General features: G+C 44.8%; 1 pseudogene; it reads right to left on the reverse strand.

Annotated features, from left to right (window-relative positions):
* Positions 1 to 1,029: 1,029 nt before the first annotated feature.
* On the reverse strand, positions 1,030 to 12,777 carry LOC109674716 (uncharacterized protein C6orf118-like; annotated as a pseudogene).
* Between the last annotated feature and the right edge of the window lie 9,118 nt (positions 12,778 to 21,895).

Raw genomic sequence — 21,895 nt, forward strand, 5'->3', positions numbered from 1 at the left:
ATTAACAATTTACTGAGAAGACATATACTTCAGGCACATTCTTCCCCACTGCCAAGGCTATAGAAAGAATCTTCCCAGTTTGGCATTTGAAACTGTATTATTTTTGTTTGATAACAGCCAACATATACAAGGAACCACAGAGCCATGGCCTCCTGGAAGCTCGCTCAGCACTCATTCAACACCCTTCTCTCATGTCTTTCTTTGCCATGTAAGAGGCAAAGTGGAATATCCTGTTTTCTGGCCTTTCTTACAGGGACATGGTGCTAGTGAATGAGCTGTGGGTAGAAGTAACTGGCAAAGACTGACCTCCCTAAATAAAGCAGAAAATTTTTTCATAAGAGAAGCTCTCAGTTGTGTCCTTCACTGTCCCCTTCCTTCCTCTGAATGTGGACCTAATTAATACCTGAAGACAGCCATTCTGTGACCTCAGGAGGAAAAACATACACACAGGTAATTAGGAAAAGAAGATCCAAGAACTCTGGTGCCTGGATGACACCAGAGAACCCAGGCCACCAACAGTCTCTTCCATGTTGATATTAATTAAACCATCATGGCTTTCTGTTTATCCCAACCACAGTAAATCCTGAAGTTAGAACTTCAGAACCAACTCTAAGAAAAGTAACTAGGCAAAGTACAAACCTATTACAGATAGTATAAACCAATCATTTACTTTTTAAATTAAAATTGAACATGAGATTTTTCAAAGATATAGCACCAGTATAAACCATGTAATTTGAGAAAAGAAAGCCATCCCCAGCCGTAGGGCTCCCCACTTTCCTTATTCCTTCTTGTGAGCATATATATACTCCAACTCTTCAGCTTTTCCCAATTAACTTATTTTTATATTGCTAAGTAATACATGCTTACTGAGGTTTAAAAACTTTTAAACACAGGAAAGCAATGCCATGTGTATTTAAAGGTAGCACTTGCAAGTATGAACACCTCCAAGATCTGTCAGGCCTATCTGGTTGTGAGTGAATGGCTTTGAGAGCACGGCATTGTGATGACACCATGTCATGACTTCAGTGCTTACCGCTGTTCCTCCTCCTCGATCTTGTTCTTTCTCATGACCTGCTTCACATGGTTTTCCATTGTCTACAACAGATTTGAAGCCTTTTGGTCATAAACAATGACATGATACCGGTCACCTAGAACTTGTGGCCATAAGGTTGAATTCAAATAGATTATCTGTTCTGGAATCAGTTATAGCATGCTAATTCATACTCTGCAGAATAAAGGGACAAACCTGCCATAGAAGAATTATAGTATTTACGCCACAAGTTGGCAGCATGCATTTTGGAGGGATACCTTGAACTTGCCAGGGAAACCTGTTTATTAGATTCCATGTCGTCAAATAAAATCATTACATTGAATAGAAATGAGTGGATGGGTTAAAGAGATAGTTATGATTGATACATTCAATCATTAAAACTTAGTGTCATTTTTGATTACGTTTGAATGCATTTTAATGCATGAGCTTACAGCTATCCAGTTTTTAAGCTAATGTTTGCAAAGTTGGAGATTCCTGGAATTGCAGAAAGTTATCATTGAGAAAACACAACAATCTATTTGTACTTGGCTTACTGACACAAGACAAGCAGGTATTCCAGGAAATATTTCTATCAATAAACACTGATTGGCATGCACGCACACACACACACTCACATGCACGCACACGCACGTGCACACACTTACGTGCACACACACGTACACACGTGCATGCGCACACACGCACACACTCGCACACACACTCACACACGCATGCACACACGCACTTACTTTCACTTTGTTCACTAGAATCCTATTTGCTGTTTCCAATTTGATAGCTTCATTCTGAAGGAGAAATGGTTTTAAAAGCAAAACACTCTATTAAGAATATTTGCTAAATATTTTCTCTACTTATAACATTAAAAGTATTATGGGAATGACATCAGTATAATTTCAAGAATTCTCAATAGCATATTGTTTAAAAACAGAAGAATAGCTGAAGAACAAAATGAAGGATTGATAATAAGAAAGAAAGACTTTGGCCCTCTGGGTCAAAAACAAGAAGAGGTGAAAGTTGAGGTTTCAAAACATCAGGAAATTCTAGGCAAAATTCAGAATAGAAGAGTTCTTCACTTTTCAGGGGCTGAAAACAATACAAAACCACAAATACAGATATATCTTGTTTTATCTACCTTTGCCTCTGCCATGCTTCATAAATGGTGCATATTTTTACAAACTGAAGATTTGTGACTATCCTGTGTCAAGCAAATCTATTGGTTAATATGAAGCTCTCCAGTTCCACACATTCACCTGCAAACACACTGCAAGCTGTTGATGCTAGGGGAGGATGGTGATCAAAAATGAGTAAGTAACAGGGGTGGGGTGGTAAAGCCTGATATATACAGGCCTGAAGAACAAAGGTGAAACCCCTTGGACTCTCAATATACACTCAAAAAAAATGAAGACAGAAGGGTAAAATAGGTCTTTCCAGAGATGGGTACTAGTGGGAGGGGGGACACAAGGAAAGGATGAGTGAGGGTGAATATGGGGGATGTATCTTGCATTCACATATGAAAATAGAAGAATGAATCCTGCTGAGATTGTTCTGATTGGGGGATACATTGTAAGCACATAGGTAACTATCACAATGTACCCCTGTGCAACTATTATATGCTAATAAGATGTTTATAAAGCAGCTTTATTGGGGCCATTTTCCCAGAAACTTATGATCACCAGCACATCTTAGCAACAAGGTTTAAAATTAAGTACATTATTTTAAACATAATGCTATTGCATGGTTAATAAGAATAGAAAATTGCATAGCTTTTACAGCAATGAGAAGTCAAAAGGTTCATGTGGCTTACTTTTTGTGATATTAGCTTTATAGTGCTTCTCTAAAACCCAGCCCACAATACATCCAAGTTATGCTCTTATTAATAAGTAAATACCAGCAATGACTAATCAAGAAGTGTGATATAATTTTTCAATTTCCATTTATAATAGTAACAGAGTCTATAAAGTCATAAGATATAATAATTTAAGACTAAGGCATAGAAATAAGTTAAATGTAAAATTAGCCTGGATGGGAGTATTAATATTGTAAAGCTATTACTTTCTCCCAAACTAATTTATAAATTCCTTGTAAGCACAACCAAATACCAAGAATATTAATTGGACTTGAAAATCTAGTTAATAATGTGAATAATATCCAAGAGAATTGCAAGGCTGTATAAGGACTTGCCCCTCCAAGTATCCACCATATTGCAAAGAATTAACCATTATGACAGTGAGAACAGATAGTGTTTGATCAAGACCTAGGCTAGTGTAGGCCACCACCCTTCTCTATACTTTCTAGTTCTTATTATTCTGCTTTCTCTAAACAAAGAGTTGTGATGGGAAAACATAGTTACATGATTTTGAAAAACACAATCACGTGTCACTTATGAATTTTATGAGTACAGGTCATATTGAATCAGATTCTGCAAGTTTGGACCATTGGCAGAGATCGATAAGTTTATCAACCTTTTTTTTTTTGGCTATATCTGAATTATTCCAATTGTCCACTAGAAATCATTTGAAATGAGAACATATTTGGCCAAATACTATTATATTGTTTACCTTTTTCTAGAATTGCTTCACGTGCTTGCCAACGTCTTTAATCAAAAAAGTGTAAATATTTAAATAGTAAGCTGCCTACCTCTATGCTTTTAATCTTATTCTCAGTGATATCTGAGACTCTAGTATGCACCAAAGTTGCCTTAATTTGTTTTTCAAGATCTTGAATTTGATCACATTGGTGGAATATTTCACATCACTTCTTTTCAACCTTCTCAGTAAGAATAAGTTGGTTCTCATCATTTGCACGTTTCTCAGCTAATTCTGGAAATATTCTTGAAAGCAAATTATTACTGTGTTTAATAGATCTTATTAATATCACTATGCATTGTTATTAACATGATGTGTTATATATGACTATAAACTATAATGTAACTCAAACTCCAAGCACTTCAGTAAAAATAACCTGATCCAAAAATAGAGATGTTCCTCCTCAAATTCATTCAATAGTCAGTAAGTATTCATTGGACACCTAGTTTTGCAGACCCTGGGCTGGGCAGGAAGGCTCAATGGTAAGTCACGACCTGTAGTTTCATTCTAATAGTGCAGAGCAGCAGAGACTACAAGGAAGAGATGGTGAGTGTGTAGGGAGGTGTACTGGGGAGGAAAACAAGAGCATCTGACCATGTGGGGACTGTTCATGGAGGATTTGCCAGAGATGTTGATGAGGCTGAGATCCAAGGACCAAGGACCAGCAGGAGGTAGACAAGGGTGAAGGACAGGGAGGGAGCAGAGCAGAGACAATGACATCAGGAGTATACACTGGGAAGGAAGGCAGATCTGAAAAGGCACTTACCTACTCTCTCTTTAGCAGATTGCAGCAACACACTCTCCTCATCTAATTCATTTCTGAGTCTACAGATGAAGAATAAAAACATACACAGTGAAACGCTGGAGCCCAATTTGCACTTCATTTCTTCTGTTTTATACTTCAAGTCTTTTATTTTACTGAGAAACAAAAACAGATCTTCTTACTTTGTAAGACAAGAGTGTTAGAAGTCTGAAGAGGTGTATAATCTCTTCAGAGGGACAAGGCAGTCCAGTTAAGCAAGCAAAGGATGTCTTCTCACCAAGATTGCATAAGTCATTGAAAATTCATGGACGTAAAATAAGTGAAGAAAAAGCCAACAGCATTTTGAACTCAAACAACAAATCAAGGGAAATATGTAACTACCATTGGAATACATAAGGCACACAATTGTTTCTTATAGGTACAATTTACAAATATCTCTCTTTGAACTGAAAGTAAATTACCAGAGTTTAAAAAGATGGACTCAATAGCTATAACAAGGCAGCAGGATATAAAATCAACATAGAAAAATCATTAGCATTTCTATACACCATTAATGAACAAACTGAGAAAAAATGTATGAAAACAATTCCATTTACAATATCCTCAAAAAAAATCAAATACCTAGGTGTAAACCTAACAAAAGATGTGAATGACCTCTACAAGGAAAACTATAAATTTCTGAAGAAAGAGATTGAGGAAGATTATAGAAAGTGGAGAGATCTCCCATGCTCATGGATTGGTAGAATCAACATTGTAAAAATGTCGATACTCCCAAAAGTAATCTACAGGTTTAAGGCAATTCCCATCAAAATTCCAATGACATTCATTAAAGAGATTGAAAAATCTACCATTAAATTTATATGGAAACACAAGAGGCCACGAATAGCCAAGGCAACACTCAGTCAAAAGAACAATGCTGGAGGTATCACAATACCCGACTTCAAACTATATTACAAAGCAATAGCAATAAAAACAGCATGGTACTGGTGCAAAAACAGGCATGAAGACCAGTGGAACAGAATAGAGGACACAGATCCAAAGCCACACAACTATAACCAACTTGTCTTTGACAAAGGCACTAAAAATATATGATGGAGAAAAGACAGCCTCTTCAACAAAAACTGCTGGGAAAACTGGTTAGCAGTCTGCAAAAACTGAAACTAGATCCATGTATATCACCCTATACCAATATTAACTCAAATGGATCAAGGATCTTAATATCAGACCCAAAACTCTAAAGTTGGTACAGGAAAGAGTAAGAAACACTCTGGAATTAGTAGGTATAGGCAAGAACTTTCTCAATGGAACCCCAGCAGCACAGCTGCATAGATAAATGGGACCTCATAAAACTAAAAAGCTTCTGCTCAACAAAAGAAATGGTCTCTAAACTGCAGAGAACACCCGCAGAGTGGAAGAAAATATTTGCCAGCTACACATCAGACAGAAGACTGATAACCAGAATATATAGGGAACTTAAAAAACTAAATTCACCCAAAACTAATGAACCAGTAAAGAAATGGGCAAGTGAACTCAACAGAACTTTCTCAAAAGAAGAAATTCAAATGGCCAAAAAACACATGAAAAAATGCTCACCATCTCTAGCAATAAAGGAAATGCAAATTAAAACCACACTAAGATTCCACCTCACACCTGTTAGAATAGCCATCATCAGCAACACCACCAACAGGTGTTGGTGAAGATGTGGTGAAAAAGGAACACTCTTACACTGTTGGTGGGAAAGCAAACTAGTACAACCACTCTGAAAAAAAATTTGGAGGCTACTTAAAAAGCTAAACACTGATCTACCATTTGATCGAGCAATACCACTCTTGGGGATATACCCAAAAGACTGTGACACAGGTGACTCCAGAGGCACCTGCACATCCATGTCTACTGCAGCACTATTCACAATAGCCAAATTATGGAAACAGCCAAGATGCCCCACTACTGATGAATGGATCAAGAAAATGTGGTATTTATACACAATGGAATTTTATGCAGCCATGAAGAAGAATGAAATGTTATTATTCACAGGTAAATGGATGGAATTGGAGAACATCATTCTGAGTGAGGTTAGCCTGGCCCAAAACACCAAAAATTGTATGTTCTCCCTCATTAGATCAAAGGCAAACACAACAAGGGGATTGGACTTTGATCACATGATAAAAGTGAGAGCACACAAGGGAGGTATGAGGATAGGTAAGACACCTAAAAACCTAGATGGCATTTGTTGCCCTCAGCACAGAGAAACTAAAGCAGATACTTTAAAGCAACTGAGGCCAATAGTAGACAGGGACCAGGAACTAGAGAAAAGGTTAGATCAAGAAGAATTAACACACATGCACAGGAAATCAATGTGAGTCAACTCCCTGTATAGCTATCCTTATCTCAACCAGCAAAAACCCTTGTTCCTTCCTATTATTGCTTATACTCTCTTCAACAAAATTAGAAATAAGGGCAGAATAGTTTCTGCTGGGTAGCGAGGGGTAAGGGAGGGTACAGGAGGGAGCGGGGGGGGGATAAGGGAGGGGGAAGAAATGACCCAATGTATGCACATATGAATAAAATAAAAATTAAAAAAGAAAAAATGGAAAAAGACCTCTTAACCTCTTTGTAGTTTCTTCTTAGTGCAAAGTAGACTGAATCATCTATCATATTCCTAACACATTTTAGGAGAACAAAAGAATTCTGTTAGGTGTTGGATACACTGAGGAAAACTCTATAATTTGGATAAAAACCAACACCACAAGTCACTTAATGCCACCTGTCCACAAGGAGATGATGATCCAAGAATTTCACACACACATTTGTTTATTTTATCACAGATTAAAGGAGAAATAGAATAGTATTGTGACCCCCAATTTTGAGAAACTGTGGGTTCAATGAATTCATAATAATAACAGCCTTTTAGACAAGTGTATCCAGAAGGTTTAGTTTCCAGCAATTTTTCAGATCTTGTACTTCTAAACATTACTCTTCCTGGGTTCTATTGCTTTGTTTTGCTTCCTTGGAGACTTCAATTGTATGTGAATTGGATCACCTTTGCCTGTCTTCTGTTTCAACCACCTCTTTAATTACCTCATTTTCATTCCTTTGATTGTTTCCCTGCTTTTCTACAATGTCCCTTGTGTTTTCTCTCAAAATTATCCTGTTTTAGCCATGTCATGACTTAGTATATTGTGGTATATTTTTTACCTTTTTAGCTATTTCCATCCTCAGTTATGCTGTTTGGTTTTTTCCTTTGTTTCATTGCCTTCCCATCTTAGCCTTCACATTTCTGTCTCAAGATTGTGTTCAATGCTGACATGCTCTGAGTTTGGAGGCCATGTTGCAACTTCCTCCTTCTACAAGTTATTGACACTTCTACTGTCAACCCCAGGGACTGTGTTAGTTTCAATCATAGGGGTTTTCATTAGCTAGACTGCTTGGGTTCTCATTTTCTGACTTCTTTTTGTGGTAGTTTGCATTTTGAGGTCAGTGTTTGGAAGGTATTATGAGAGTTTCCAAATTTAAGAAGACTCTTTCATCAGTGTAGTAAATTTTGCTTTCTTGTTGTTGATTTGAGTTTTTCATTATTGTTTTGTTTCATCTTGATGTTACAGGGTAGCTGTTTTGTTTGGAGGGTGAAAAAAAGGACAGTATGAGGATGAACTGTGTGTTCTTTGATTTTTGTCATTTTACAGGATGCTAAATCCTCTCCCTCACTTCTTTTTGCCTTTGTAGGACAGTCCAAGAGACTCAGCTTACATTCTGTCACAGTCGTCCCACATGTACCAGTGCCATGTCCAGGTGGTCTTCATACTTCCACACTCACTCCTATCCCTTCCCCTGGCCAGTGCTCTGCTCTGTGCACCAGGTGCCCTGTAGTTTTCTCACTTGGTGGAGTCCTTCTCACAGGCCATGGTTTTAGAACAACTTCCAGCCTGCAGCTGGCTCCACTCCTCTCTCTCAGGCTCTCTAACAGCCTGGTTTCACGCAAAGCTTCACAGCACAAGTATGGAAAATGGCCAGTGCTACTTGATGCTTACTTTTCTATTTTCGTTATTTTTAATTTTGACCCTTTCATAGTGAATTCTTATAATTCTGAATGTAAGTCCAACTTGCTGGTGCCAGTAGCAGACCCAATCATTCTAGACACAACTCCTAGTTCTCAGTTTCTCCCAACTCCTCAAAGTGCTCAGCTCAGATATCTGCCCTGCCCCCCACAGCCTCCCATGGTGACCACCTCCCATGGGGTAGCTAGAAATGACCTGCTTGAGTCATCCCTCTGCCCCCCTCTGCATGGACATTGAAGGAATGCCATAGTGACCGCCTAGGTCAGCATGACTGCCTGCAGCTTATGCCTAAAGACCTTAAGTTCACCCACTCCCTGGGGAAACTTCTTAGCTTCTTCGGTTGATACTCTGGTTTCAGACAAAGGCTGTGGTCTCTTACTTTGCTCTCTTGCTCTCTCTCTCTCTCTCTCTCTTTCTCTCTCTCTCTCTTTCTCTTTCCCTCTCTCTCGTCCCCCATCCCTTCAACTGATGTCCAAGGGCTAGAGAAGAGCCCTGAGCCCTGTGTGTACCACTGATGTTGACTGAGCCAGGGAGGAGCTGATGAAGTTCTTCGCATTTCTTCTGGATAAGCATACGTGTCCCAGACTGCCCCCTCTTCCCTTCAGACCTGCAGGACATGCTGCCCTCTTCTCTCTGGGATCTTTAAGTAGCAAACATCTTCCATTATTCTGTGACTTTTGCTGAGCTTCCCCCCTGTGTCTCACCTCACCATACAAGTGCAGCTAGCTCCTTCCGATCAGGGCCTCTGAGAGAGGAGGAATAAACTGGATATGGGTCAGAAAAGAACCAAGAGGTCATTTGCCAGTGCCAAAAAGCTCCTTGTGTCATGAGTCAGACACATAGTCATTAAGCTAAAGACCAGGATGAAGAAGTGTGTTACAAAAGGCACACAGTGACCATCTACAACCCAACCGCCTGGGCCCCTCAGGTGGGCTAGAGCTCAACCACGCCCGTGAGAGAGACCTCAAGAATGAATTAGAGTGAGAGACATCAGCTTTCTGTCTGCCAGTAACGTTAAAGGCAAGTTACACTTTTTGGTTGTGTACTTCATTTTGTCTTCTTAAGGATATTCTGGGTGCTTCAGATTTACTTTAATCTCTTTTCTTTAATCCTGGCAAACAATATCTACTATCTGATTGTGACCTGACCCTGGAAGGCTGTACAGAGAGGTCACAGAATTTTATAGTTAAGCAAATGATAAAGGAATTCATATGAGGTGTCTTGACCCTGCACCCCAGAAGAAATGGGATTCCTCTAGAGACCTCCCCAAAGTCCTCCCATGGGAACACCAGACTTAGCAAATATCCTAGCCACATATGCAATGGCTTGTGGAAGGAGCCAAGTGAAAAGAATGACATTGAAAATGCCTTTCAGGAGAAAGACAGATATGTGCCTGCCACATAGGCTGCATATCTGATTAAGTAAATGTCACCCACACCTGGACTACACAGGGTCAGGACTGCGTCACTTGTCATTGTGCTCCAGGGCCTCCTTAATGTCCTTCGTGAGTTTCCTCAGCTCCTCCCTGGCTTGGTTAACATCAGCAGTGTGCACAGGGCTCTTCTCCAGCCCTTGGGCATCCGCCAGCAGAGCCTATGAGGGAAGGCACGGCAAGGGTGGGGCACACGCTGGAGGGGCAGGAGAGGCTCTGCTGTTACTGTGTATTTATTCAAGATGTCCCTGGTTAGATATGGGTTCCAATTCAAGTGGGTGTCTTGGGACGGAGGGATATTGAAGCAGTCATGACTGGGAAAGGGCTCCATAAAATACCTTTCTAACATTTTCAGATTTTTTTTATTTTCATAAGAAATAAATGGTGGTGGTGAGGGAGTTCCATGGTTTGTGTGGGCAAAGGATGTGCAGAATAACATACTTCAGTGACATTATTACCAACTCCATAACTATTCCTTCCAAATTGGAGAGAAACATTTTAATTCAGTTGCTGCATACAGAGACAAAGCGATGTGGCACCAAGTGTGGGCCCACGAAGCTCTCTGCCTCATTAGGTGATGGACAGCCAGCTTTCCACCATGACAAGATCATTCTGATTGGGAAGCAGACATTAGTGTTCCCTTTCTACTCAACCTCAGAAAGGAAGGAACAGAGCAAGTCACTAACTAGAGGCTTTGCTTAGTCCTGTAAAGACAGAAGCTTATTTGTATGTAGGGTGAAAAGACCCCAAATAAATAATGTCCAAATATGGCTTTGGATTAAGAAGTAAGACATGCTGTGATTTTTTTCATATAAGAAGGAAGAAACTATGTTTCCTATCTCTGCATTAAAACTTTTCTGAATTAAATTAAAACTTTCTGAATTAAAACTTTTATGATTTTAAACTTTACTGAACCCAGAAGACCAAAGCCACCTGAGCCAGGTGTTGGACCCCCGAGCATTTGCATGCAACAGTCATTCCTATGGTACATCCTCTCACTGAAACTGAGCTTTCCTGGTGGAAAGCTGTGACTAATTAAGTGAGGAGACGGTGGGTTTCTGTGGAAGCTCAGGGCATGGGTGCAGTTATAACACTACCACAGCAGGGGACGAAAACAGGCCCCTGCTTTCTGGCAATCACTGGCCCAGCATCATTTGTACTCCCAAGTGCGTGTACACTGTATGTACACAGTGTAGTGGTTTCTGGTCCAGTCTTTGTGGAGGACGTCCTTTGACGGGGCGTTCTTTATCAGTCACACCCTTAAGATGGTATAAAGCCCCCATCTAATAACCTCACCAGCTCATCTAAATTATGGAGGAACAAATGGGGCTTTGTGGGCTCAGAGCATAGCATGAATTTGAAGTACCTAATTTCAACTGATCCCACAGGAAGGTGACTTTGATTATGAAATCACAAAGCACTTATAATCCAGAAGGATCCATATGAATTTATACATGTTTAATTATAAACATTTAAATGTCACATAAGTACTATTGTGTATAGTTAGGAGGCTTTTTGGAAAACCTGGGCTTCAGGAGTACGCTCACTGGTGCTTACTCCACACGGCTCCTTGGGATGTATATCTGTGAGTGATGCCTTCCTCGTGGGGACTGTGACATGTGGCAGAATTAATCTGTGTGAGGTGTGAGGCTATTCACATATGCAGAACCACACAGCTCTCAATGTTCTGCAGAAAACATGTTTCTATTACCTTGACTTCTTTCAAGAGGTCACCAAATATCAAAGAGCTGTCACAGATGTCTTTGAAAATCTCTCCAAAGACCTGCAACCTGTTTAACTGCTGAGGGTGGCATGTGCATATTTTCTGAATTGCCTGCAGGAAAAATGCAGTCAGCCCACTTTGAGTGTCTTCATTTCCCTTGGTTGAGGAATTGGAAAGTTGCACAGCCACCATCACCCAGGTGTCTGGGCACCTGGTTGTCAAACCAAAGTGACTGATTCCCTTCCTGGAATCAGAGCCCAGAGCCCAGTTGTTTGCATCATTTTCCTTTTTATTCACCCCTTTGCCATTTCACCACAACTATTAATATCTACCAACCCCAGGGAATATTATCAGCACCTGAAGCTTTGTTACAGTCTGCCTGGACACGCATATGAGGTGTCCAAGGATGAGCCTCAGCCCACGAGTTTCCCCGAAATGTAGCCCCATGTGACAGCATGGAAAATGGCCTTCTCTACCTTTTCCAACATCTTTTCGTGGCTTTTCGACACCTTGCTCACACAGAAATTACTGTTCAGGAGATCTTGCTTTCTCAGTACTTCTTTCTGGAAACTCAAGAACTTTCTGTAGCTATCACTTTCGTTATCCCACCTAAGTAGGAGCTGAGGTACTGGTATGAGTCCTTGCCTGGGGGAGACAGTGCACACTGGCGGCTGGAGGCCACCGGTCTGTACTTCAGCACCTTCATCTCGGGCAGCTGGAGCTCTTCCCTCCTGCAGGTCTCAGGAGATCCCTCCCCGCCTTCCTCATCTTCTTTTTGCAGGGGCTTCTTTGGGATGAAATCCTGCTTGGACTCAAAGGCTGTAGGCGTCTTCGGATTGAGATACCTGAAGAGCCGGGTTCCCTGGCCGTCCTTGGGAAGCAGGGCTGTGTTGATGATGAAATAAGCCAAGCCGTCTTGCATCTTTGCGGTCTCATCAGGTGGCTTTCCCACCCTGGTGGCCACTCTGTGGGATGCTGCTTCCCTCCTTGGCCTGTTGGCATTGTGCCAGTGACACAGGATAGTCTCAGGTGGCCGGTAGAGCTTGTTGGGGTTCAGGTGCCCTGCAGTGTAGAGATGGACGTCTTCCTTATGCTATTTCTGGAGTCTGTTCAGGAGCTTGGTCAGATTGCACAACGTCCTCACACCGGGGGTCTCTCAGTGCTTCCACTTTAGGTAAACTGCTCAAAAAAGCAGACAGACCATGAAACATCGCACGTGACTCTGCAATGAAACAGTCCTGTGCATTTGCTGGGCTGCCATATCCCTTCCCGGAAAAGGGAGGAAATGGTACCTGGCCTGCCAAGAAACTTGTGCCGGCCTAAGGGGTGACTGTGGGTGAGGGGACCTGAGACACAGACAGGTCTCAGTCCTTGCCCTGGGGATGAGACATCAGAAAGCCTACACCCTTCAAGGCCAATAAGGAAGGAGGTAGGTGTTTTAATTTGACTAGTACTTCTTACGTATTAGCAAAGGTTCTGGAAGGAAAGCCTAAATGTAACTGTAATTCTTAATGGTGACACTGAAAGTCCTCCTCTTCAATGCACTTCACACTACAAGCCTGAGAATAAGCAAAATGGTTTGTTTTGTCTCCCTTTGTGTAACAAAGTATCAGGATCCCGCCACCAAGCCCCCCCAAAGACTTTTGTGTCATTCAGCCCTTCCTCCCCTGTCCCCATGAAGAAAAACCTGTGGGGTGTTGACAGAAGGCTGTCTCCTTCCATACAAGCCCCTCTACTCCCATGCCCCAGAGAGAGGGTTCCATCAAGAATGGGCCCTGGGCCACAGCTGCGGAAAGTGCTGATGTTCCAGCCAGTCCCTGAGTATGCTTCTGCGGAGATGCTACACCATCTTGCAGCAAAAGGCCTCCTGTGGACCTGTCAATGCTCAAAGGGTGACAAAAGCAGGACAAAAGCTTGCAGCCCCGCCTCCTGGTTACATTCGCATCTGTCCTCTGGTCTCAGCCATTGTCTCTTGCAGTCACCTGGCCATCACCTTGGAATCCAGGAAGGACAAGACTGATGATAAATGTCTGTGACAGGAGGTGAAGTTGCCCCCTGTCAGTTGACAATGACTCTCTTATTGTTAAAAAATAAATAAATAAATAACGACCCCACTCTGAGCACTGAACCACACCTGTGACAGTTCGATAAGTATACCTCTCAGCCCTGTCTCAATTCTTCCTCACATCTGTACCCCAAAGCTGCGGTGCTTACACCATATGCCCGTGACTTCACCTTTACTCATCTCTGTATCTGGTGAGTTGGGGTGAGTGGCCAGACATGATGTGTGGAACCCCTGGCATTGGGCCTCTGGCTTAGAACTCTGGTTACGACCCCTCTGAAATTGAGTTTCTTCCCTCTGCAAAGTCAGGGTAATCATCTCACACAAAAGAGTTCAGTGACACCAACATGGAATAGCTTCAGGCAAAGGAATGCTTGGCACAGAGTTGCAAGTACTCCATCAGCCATGCCTGCTCTCATGAAAGGTCCACAGAGCTGACACTGCTGAAAGCTTGTGAGATGTCCCAGGTCTGTCCTTTTAACATACTGCTTTCCAATGACAGGGAAGAGAGCTTCCTCTGGGACACTGTGCAGCATGGTGTCCACAAAGCTTGGGGCACAGACTTTTTGGAGAGCCCTCAAGGGACAAGTAAGTAGATGTTCACCCATCCAGCAGGGCAGTGGCCTCCCATGTTTACTACCACGCCTCCATGACCGGCTGCAGGGTGGCGACCATGCTGACCTGAGCCTCCACAGGACAGGACATAAGCACTCTACTGCTGAAATCCATCACAGCTATGGGTAGCAAGGCCCTCTGCAAATAGCATTATTTCCATCGTGAGGAGGGAATCTGAGAAGTGTCGTGAGACTGAGCTTGGTCCAAAATGACCAGCAAGTGACCAGCCTGCTGATTTCCCTTCTTTCATGACTGCCTGACCAAAGGAAGGCAGAGGGCTCTCTGGGATCTAAGTCATATGGCAACCCCATGTCTGGGCCCAGGCCGGGTCTAAAGATTGCCTGTGAGGTGAGGATGCTTCACTAAGAGGGGAAGCAAGTGGCAGAGAAAGGGGACATCCATGGCTTCCCTGCTGGATAGGGGGGGCACAGACCCTACATCGGCAGCACCCACGGGGCTCCCGGTTCAGAGGTAGCACTCAGGCTATGGGCTGGGTCCTCTGTTGGCTGGAATTGAGGTGTCACAAGGACCTGAGGCCAGGAGACTTTGGGAGAAAATCACTTCCAGGTCATCCTGCTCCGAATCTACTTCCTCACAGTTGTAAGGACAAGGTCCTCCATAGCTGGCCGGCCAGGTGGCTCTCAGCTCCATGTCTCTTGACTCAGGCCCCCTCCAACTCAGCGATGGTTTCCCCTCTTCAGCCTCTTTTCCCCTGACCGGGGCCAGCCTCTACTCTGGGGGCACACAGAATGCCCCCAGAAGCCTATTGGGCTGTGAGACATGGAGCAATCACAGCTTAGTCCTTGTTTCTGCAAACCTGGGGTGATGCCTGATTGTATAGCAGCACAGCAAGAAACACTGGGCCACCTCAGAATTCTGTGCCCCTCAGGGATATAGCCTAGCTCAGGGCCCAGTCACCCTGGCAGGTATTGTGTGGTGTGAGAAGGAACCATCTTCCTTCTGTGTGCCCAGCTGTGGCTGCATACTGCAGCGAATGTGTTCTTGAGAACTTCATGGACTTGATTAGTACTTCAAAGAAGCCAGTTACCAACGGGTACAATATCAAGAGAATTTTAAGTCAGATGATTGTTGTAAACTCATCAAAAGCAGGAAAAGAAACATCACCCCAACTCTGTGGAGGATGAGAGCAAGAGGCCACTTAAATGTCACTGTGTCATCCTTCCTTTATGTCCAAAAAGGATTGGAAGCACCACTAACTAATTAGCATCCTTCTTTGGAGCATGCATTTAAATTTGATGGCAGCGAGACTTGAAGAATTCAGATTCCATATTGATCCTCCAAGGTCTTACACTGCGTGCCGAGCATTCTGTCCTGCTAATGACCATTGACATTATTGTCCTAATTGAAAATGTCAGTTCATGTATATCCTGCCATCTCTACCTGACCACAACCCCCCAAAGTTAAAATATTCATTGAAAATGTGGCTGAAGAGCAGGAATGTAAAACAGGTCATGTTAAGGGGAGGACATGAGTGGGACGGAGAGGGTAAATGAAGAGGGTGAAGAAGGGCGAGTATGGCTGAGGTGCTCTCTACACACGGTATGAATAAGGAACACTGAAAATTGTTGAAGTTATTTTAAGAAAGGGAATGGGGTAAGAGGACAATAATGGAGGAGATGAGCCAAACTGGAGTATTTCTACATATGTATATGTGGAAATGTAACAATGAAATCCCTGCATAATTACAATATACTTATAAAAACATTTTAAAAAAGGAAAAGAAAATGTGGTTCACTTATAATTGATTTGGAAAAATTACTTTAAAACAAACAATCAAAAAAGGCCAGGCCTGGTGGCACACATCTGTAATCCCAGCTACAAGGAAGGTGGCAGATGAGATCCAAGGCTGTCCCAGGTGAAGTTAGAGAGATGCTACCTGAAAAATAAAAGCCAAAAGCAAAAAGGGCTGGGGGCGTGCCTCAAGCGTTCAAATCCCAGTACTTCACATACACAAGAAGAAAGGAAAAAGAAAAAGGGGGAAAAAGCAGGGCTTTTGACAGTGCAGTGATTAGGAAGACATAGTCACAGGTTTTGGTTGAATGAGATGTGGCCTAATTAAACACTTTCAGCATTTTTAGCACTTAAGATTTTTAAATAGCAAGTGACTTTTTTTTTCAGAGCAGGAACAATAGATCTTTAATGTCAACATTATCAGAAATCACTGCCCATATTTTCCGGTCTCTGGTAACGAGGAATCTATGGAAACTTTTATTGGTCTTTTTCCAGAATATCCTTATTCTGCAAATCTAAAAAAAAAGCATGACACATCCAGGGGAATGAATTAGTGGAAAAAATTCAAAGAACAGAGTCTGAAGCTCTAAGACTCCACTGGTTCACTACCCTGTTCCTCAGGCCAGCCAGAGCCAGGGAGCCCTAGGGGACAGTGGGATGTAGACCACCTTAGGCCCTCCAGGTCTGCAGAAGCTGAGTGGGGCTGTTTGGTCCTTCCTGAACCAGGGTGTGCATTCATGGCCTGGGCTCACCTGCGTCCCACACGCTTGTCTGCAGTTGTTTCTACAAATCTTCAGGGGAAGAAGTCTCATTTTTATAAACTTTAGAACCTTCAGGAGAGGTTCAGACAGGAAAGAAGTGCTGTTGTTAGATTTTTAAAGTAATAATAAAAACTCCTGCTGTGACACAGGTTGCTGTGTTGTGTGTCCTATACCAGGAAGCTTAAAGTTTCCTGCACAGTGAGACAGAGTCCTGGAGGAGGACAGGATGCCAGCACCGCATGGGTCTGCTGGAAGGAGGAAGAGCAGACACATCTCTGGCTGACACATTTCTCAGCTGTCCCAGAAGTCCTCCTTCTGTCTCCAGGGTGGTGGCACCTGCGTTGCAGATTTGATTCAGGCCTTGGACCTTAAAGAGATCGTCCCAGTTTATGGGGTTGGGCCCCATCTAGGCACACAAGCCCCTGAAAGCAGAGAGTCCCTAGGGAGAGGGCCTGAAAGGGACGCCAGATTCCAACAGGAGGCTCTGACACTGGGGCAGGGGCCAGGCCTGGGGTTGGGGCGGGGAGAGGGCAGCGGGCTGCGGGCACAGGAGGGTGGCGGGCCACCCCTGCCACCAGGAGGAGCTGGCGGAGCTCGGCTGGAAAAGCAGCGCCTAGCTGCCAGCGGACTGAGGAGGTGACCTCAGTGTGAAGTCTCCAGTCGCCGCGCTGGCGGGTTTGTCACAGTGGAAGGAGAGGAGAGCACAGGACAGTGCGCAGGCTGTCACCCCGTCCCTATTGGGTGGGAAGAGCCGGCGGTCTGCAGAGGGGAGGGGACATTCCTGGGGACCCGGACGCGCTAGGAGGACACCCGCCAGGCCCCCAGGCCTGACTTCCTTCTGCTCTCGCAGGCTGGCGACAGTGACCAGCCGGCTCCCGCCACGCTCAATCCCGCCACGTTCACGTCGGCGTCTGTGGGAGGGAGGGTGCAAGACCCACTGTCCACGCGGGGACACCCGCCACCCCCCACATCGCGGGTCACCGCCCCAGTCCCGGGGGACCTCGCGAAGCAGGAGAGGAGCGCATTGCACGGGACAGGATGGCCGCCCTGCGCTTTCGGAGACGACCCTGCCTTACAGAAGATCCGAAGTCCCACTCTCGACCTTCAGCGAGCTGGGGTAGAAATCTGTCCTCCAGGGTTCCCACGAGTGCGCATGCACCACACACGGACACACATCTTACAGATGCGCCCATGCCCCCCACTCTGCACACACTAAGAAACGTCATGCCGGGCCGGTGTATACACCACACACCACACAGACGCACACACCACACTGCACAAATGCACACCTTGCACACATATGCACTGTAAATATGTACACTCCACACACCAAGCAACTGTGTACACACACCATACACTTCGATTGTGTGCATGTGTAACAACAGCATGCACAACATACACACATGCACTGTAGCTATGTACACCACACGCCATACACTGCACAGCTGTACACACCACACTGTGTATGTACTCCACACACCACTGTACAGATATACACACCAAACACCATGTAGACACACACACATCCTACAGATCCATATATTTACACACAACACACACTGTACAGGTGCTCACACACCCACACTGCTTACAGCACAGACGCACACACCGTCTGGGCCCATCCTTGCTGGCTCTTCCGGGGAGGCAGCCCATCCCAGAACCCAACTGAAAACCCTTGTGACCCTGGAGCTGACTCACAGCCACCAGAAAGGTCCTTACTGTTCAAAACCAGATCAGAGAAACAGGGAAGATCCAACATCAACCATATATCAAAAGCCAAACACTTACACTCAGACCCCAAATCCTTATCCATGGCCTCCCTGGCCACCTGCGAGGTTGCCATGGCAACAGTAAACATTCCCAGCCCCACCCCCACGATGTACCTCTGCTGCCCAGTGACCAACAGCAGTCTTGCCACAGAACCTCCCCACCCCTCTCCCTGCCATGCCTTTGAACTTCAACAGGAGCACTAGGTGTTTACTGGCTTGTTTTCCTTTATAAAGCAAAAGACTTGTGTGATTTGAAAACCATGAAAAATACCTTTGCATGCTCTAGTTCCTGTCCAAAGCCTGGGGAGCAAAGGTAACTGCTGTCTGTCTGGGCTTGTCCTTTACAGACATGCAGGTTGTGCTGTGCACAGCCCTTGCCACTGTGCCTGGACTGCAGATGTGGAATAGTAATCGGTCACTACGTGACACTGAGTCACTGCAGCACCACGTTCTATGTGCTTCCCGGGAGGAAAGTGGATTGGCGAGGAAAAGAAACCTTCCCAAGGTCAGCCCACAGGGCATGGAAGGGATGAAACGCCATGAAAGCGGAGCCTGTGCTTTTTCCTCAGGGTGCCAAGGGAGAACCAAACCACTCCTAACTGGAAAGTGTAGTTCCATTAGCATTTCTTCTCACAGGGGAGTAGGGAGCTATCCGCTCTCAGAAGTGACTGTGAAACCAGCCCCCTTCTTAGGTTTCTGAAATGAGAACCTGACAATATCAGATGGTGCTGTGACAGATTCCTGGCAGGTGATGCTTCTGTTTTTCTTGTGCTCATTGCTGCTGAGCAGATGTGACATCGTGGGCACCACGGAGCTGCGGTGACCTCGCCTTCTCAGGTGGCAGCACAGTGAGGTGAACTGATTCAGCCCATGGAAGGGTGACTCCAGTTTTTCCTTATCTTCTCTGTCCTACAGCCACAGCTGGCAGGTGTGTCACTACTATGGGGCCCAGGCATGAAAATGTGGTGATGTGAAAGGAAGCACCTGCTTTGTGGCTCTGACTTTCCCAAAATAGGAAGTGGGGTCACAGGGACCCCAACATCTTACAGTATTAGCCCCCACCAGGGGAGCTGATAAGAGCCTTGGGGAGCAAAGCTGCGTGGCAGCTGGTGGAATGGCTGCCTTGTGGAGGGACATAGCCATCATCTGCAGAGAGTGAGGACAGTGTGGTCTTCAGTCCCCTCGCACAGGTAAGACAGGGCAATGTCTGTGCCTGCGGCTGCCCTCCAGGGCCAGTCTGCGCTATCCTCATGCCTTCCTGTTGGCACAAAGATGGATTTGGTTCATTTTACATGGAATTGCAGAATCTTGGTTTAGATCAGAGGGAAAATAATTTGTTTTCAGGGTCGAAGTTCCTCCCAAGTCATCCCTTATAGCAGGATGAAGCATGCCTTACCTTCAAATGGGTAATTTAATGGTCCCACCTCTCTCAGGAAAGATCAGAAAGTCAGTAGTCAAATACATGTAGGTCTTAAAAACCCACCTGAGGCTTTCCTATTGCTTAGCTCACCAAGGGGCACACACAGAAGTCATTCACTTACCACATCATCTGTGCAATGCCACCTGCCAAATCCACACTGCTCACATGCAAATCCCGTACCTAGGAACTTCCCTGTGCATTCCTGCTGTCTGGTTTTTGCCCTGGAGGTAGCATGTGAACACACCTTAAAGTGCAGGGCTTACCCTGGAGCCTGCACTGCTCTCCCACCTGCTCCCTCATCCCCCTCCCACCATCCTGACCCTTCCAGCATTGTCTGCTAGGTAACTTTGCCAAGAACATGGAAAGGTGCAATGTTGCCCTGCCCTGATAAGCTCAGTGGAAGGCAGACACCGGGGAGTGAAGTGGGGGCTGGTGCAGCAGTGGGGATGAGCTCTGGGAGAGGGGTGCAAGGAGGTTGCCATCAGGACACAGGGTGTGGGGGTGCTGAGAACCCTAGCCAGCAGTATGCAGGGCAGAGAGCCTCGTTCAGAACAGGCTGCCAAGGCTAGCTGGCCAGGGATGCAGGGATGGATGTTTGCTGGGCTGCTGTTTGTTTAGTGACTCGAATTTGTTGAGCACAAAATTTTCAACAGTTTTTTTTTGGGGGGGGGTGTGATGCTGGAGCTGGAACCCAGGTCCTCATGCAAGCGAGGCAAGTGCTCTCCCACTGAGCCACGCGCCCAGCTCCCGCAACAGTTTTAAGTCTGTGCTTCCTAAGCTCGGGGAAAACAGAATGGTGTGTCTAAGGAACTTTCAGGTGACAAAGAGCCAGAGGAGGAGAACTCTGGCATAGAAGCAGTGGATGAAGGCCCAGGCCAAGCTAGAGCAAGGAGCAGAGGGATGGCCTCCCCATCCTGGCTGTGGGGGAGGCCTGAGTGGAGGCCATGGCTAGAGGCTGGGGGACTGTTGATCATGTTGTTGGCTGGTGATGTGTGCTGCATGGTTTTGATTTGCTTATGAGAAGAGAGATTTCAGCATGTCTAAAGGATGGGGCTAGTGTACTAGAAAATGTTGAGAATCTAAAAAGCTTGAGTGGAGGCCTCCATGGCCTGGCCTGTGCTCACTACGCCATGGCCAACTGAGGGCAATCAACACTGAGACAGCAAAACCAAACAGGAAGTACACTCAGCACAATTCTCCAGGCAGTTCCAAGCTTCCCAATCCTAATGTAATTTTCAGAAAAGTACAAATGCAAGGGAGGTCACTGTCACCTCCACATGGGGTCATGTAGAGGCTGTGTCTTAAGACACACAAGTCTGTCTAGCATGCCTGTTTTAGAAACCAGAGACCTGGTATAACGCCCTTTGAATTTCCCCTGGCAACAAGATCTGCTGAGGGCAAACATGGGACACCACAGAGATCACAGCACAAACCAGGAGCAGGCCTGTGACTTCAGCAAAGTCTGCACAATGTTCAAATCAGGCCTGCATCTGAGGGAAGGGAACATGACTGTCTATGACTGTTCTGGAGACATGCGGGGGTGCCTGATCTCTGCTCACTGTGTCTGCTGTCACTGGAAGGAGCTGGTGACATTTCTAAAACATGAAATCAGGCTGAAGCCTCACCTGGAACTGCTGGCTCTTTCTCTCTTCTGCAAGTGGGCATCCATTTGGAAGCTGATGGATGTTTGGGTTGTTCTGACATTTTGGGTAGTCAGTAATGCTGCACAAATAGATTTATATAAGAGCTTTTATGTGGACATATGTTTGTATTTATCAGGGATGTATAGCTAAGGGTAGAAGAGCCAGGCTGTATGGGAACTTTCTTTTTAAGATTTTGAGGAACTGCCAAACTGTGTTCCAAAGTGGTTGTCCATTTTACAACCCCACAAAGGAGATGGGAGTGCTGGG

The sequence above is a fragment of the Castor canadensis genome, chromosome 13 (genome assembly GCF_047511655.1).
Source record: "Castor canadensis chromosome 13, mCasCan1.hap1v2, whole genome shotgun sequence".
In the NCBI taxonomy this organism is placed as follows: domain Eukaryota; kingdom Metazoa; phylum Chordata; class Mammalia; order Rodentia; family Castoridae; genus Castor; species Castor canadensis.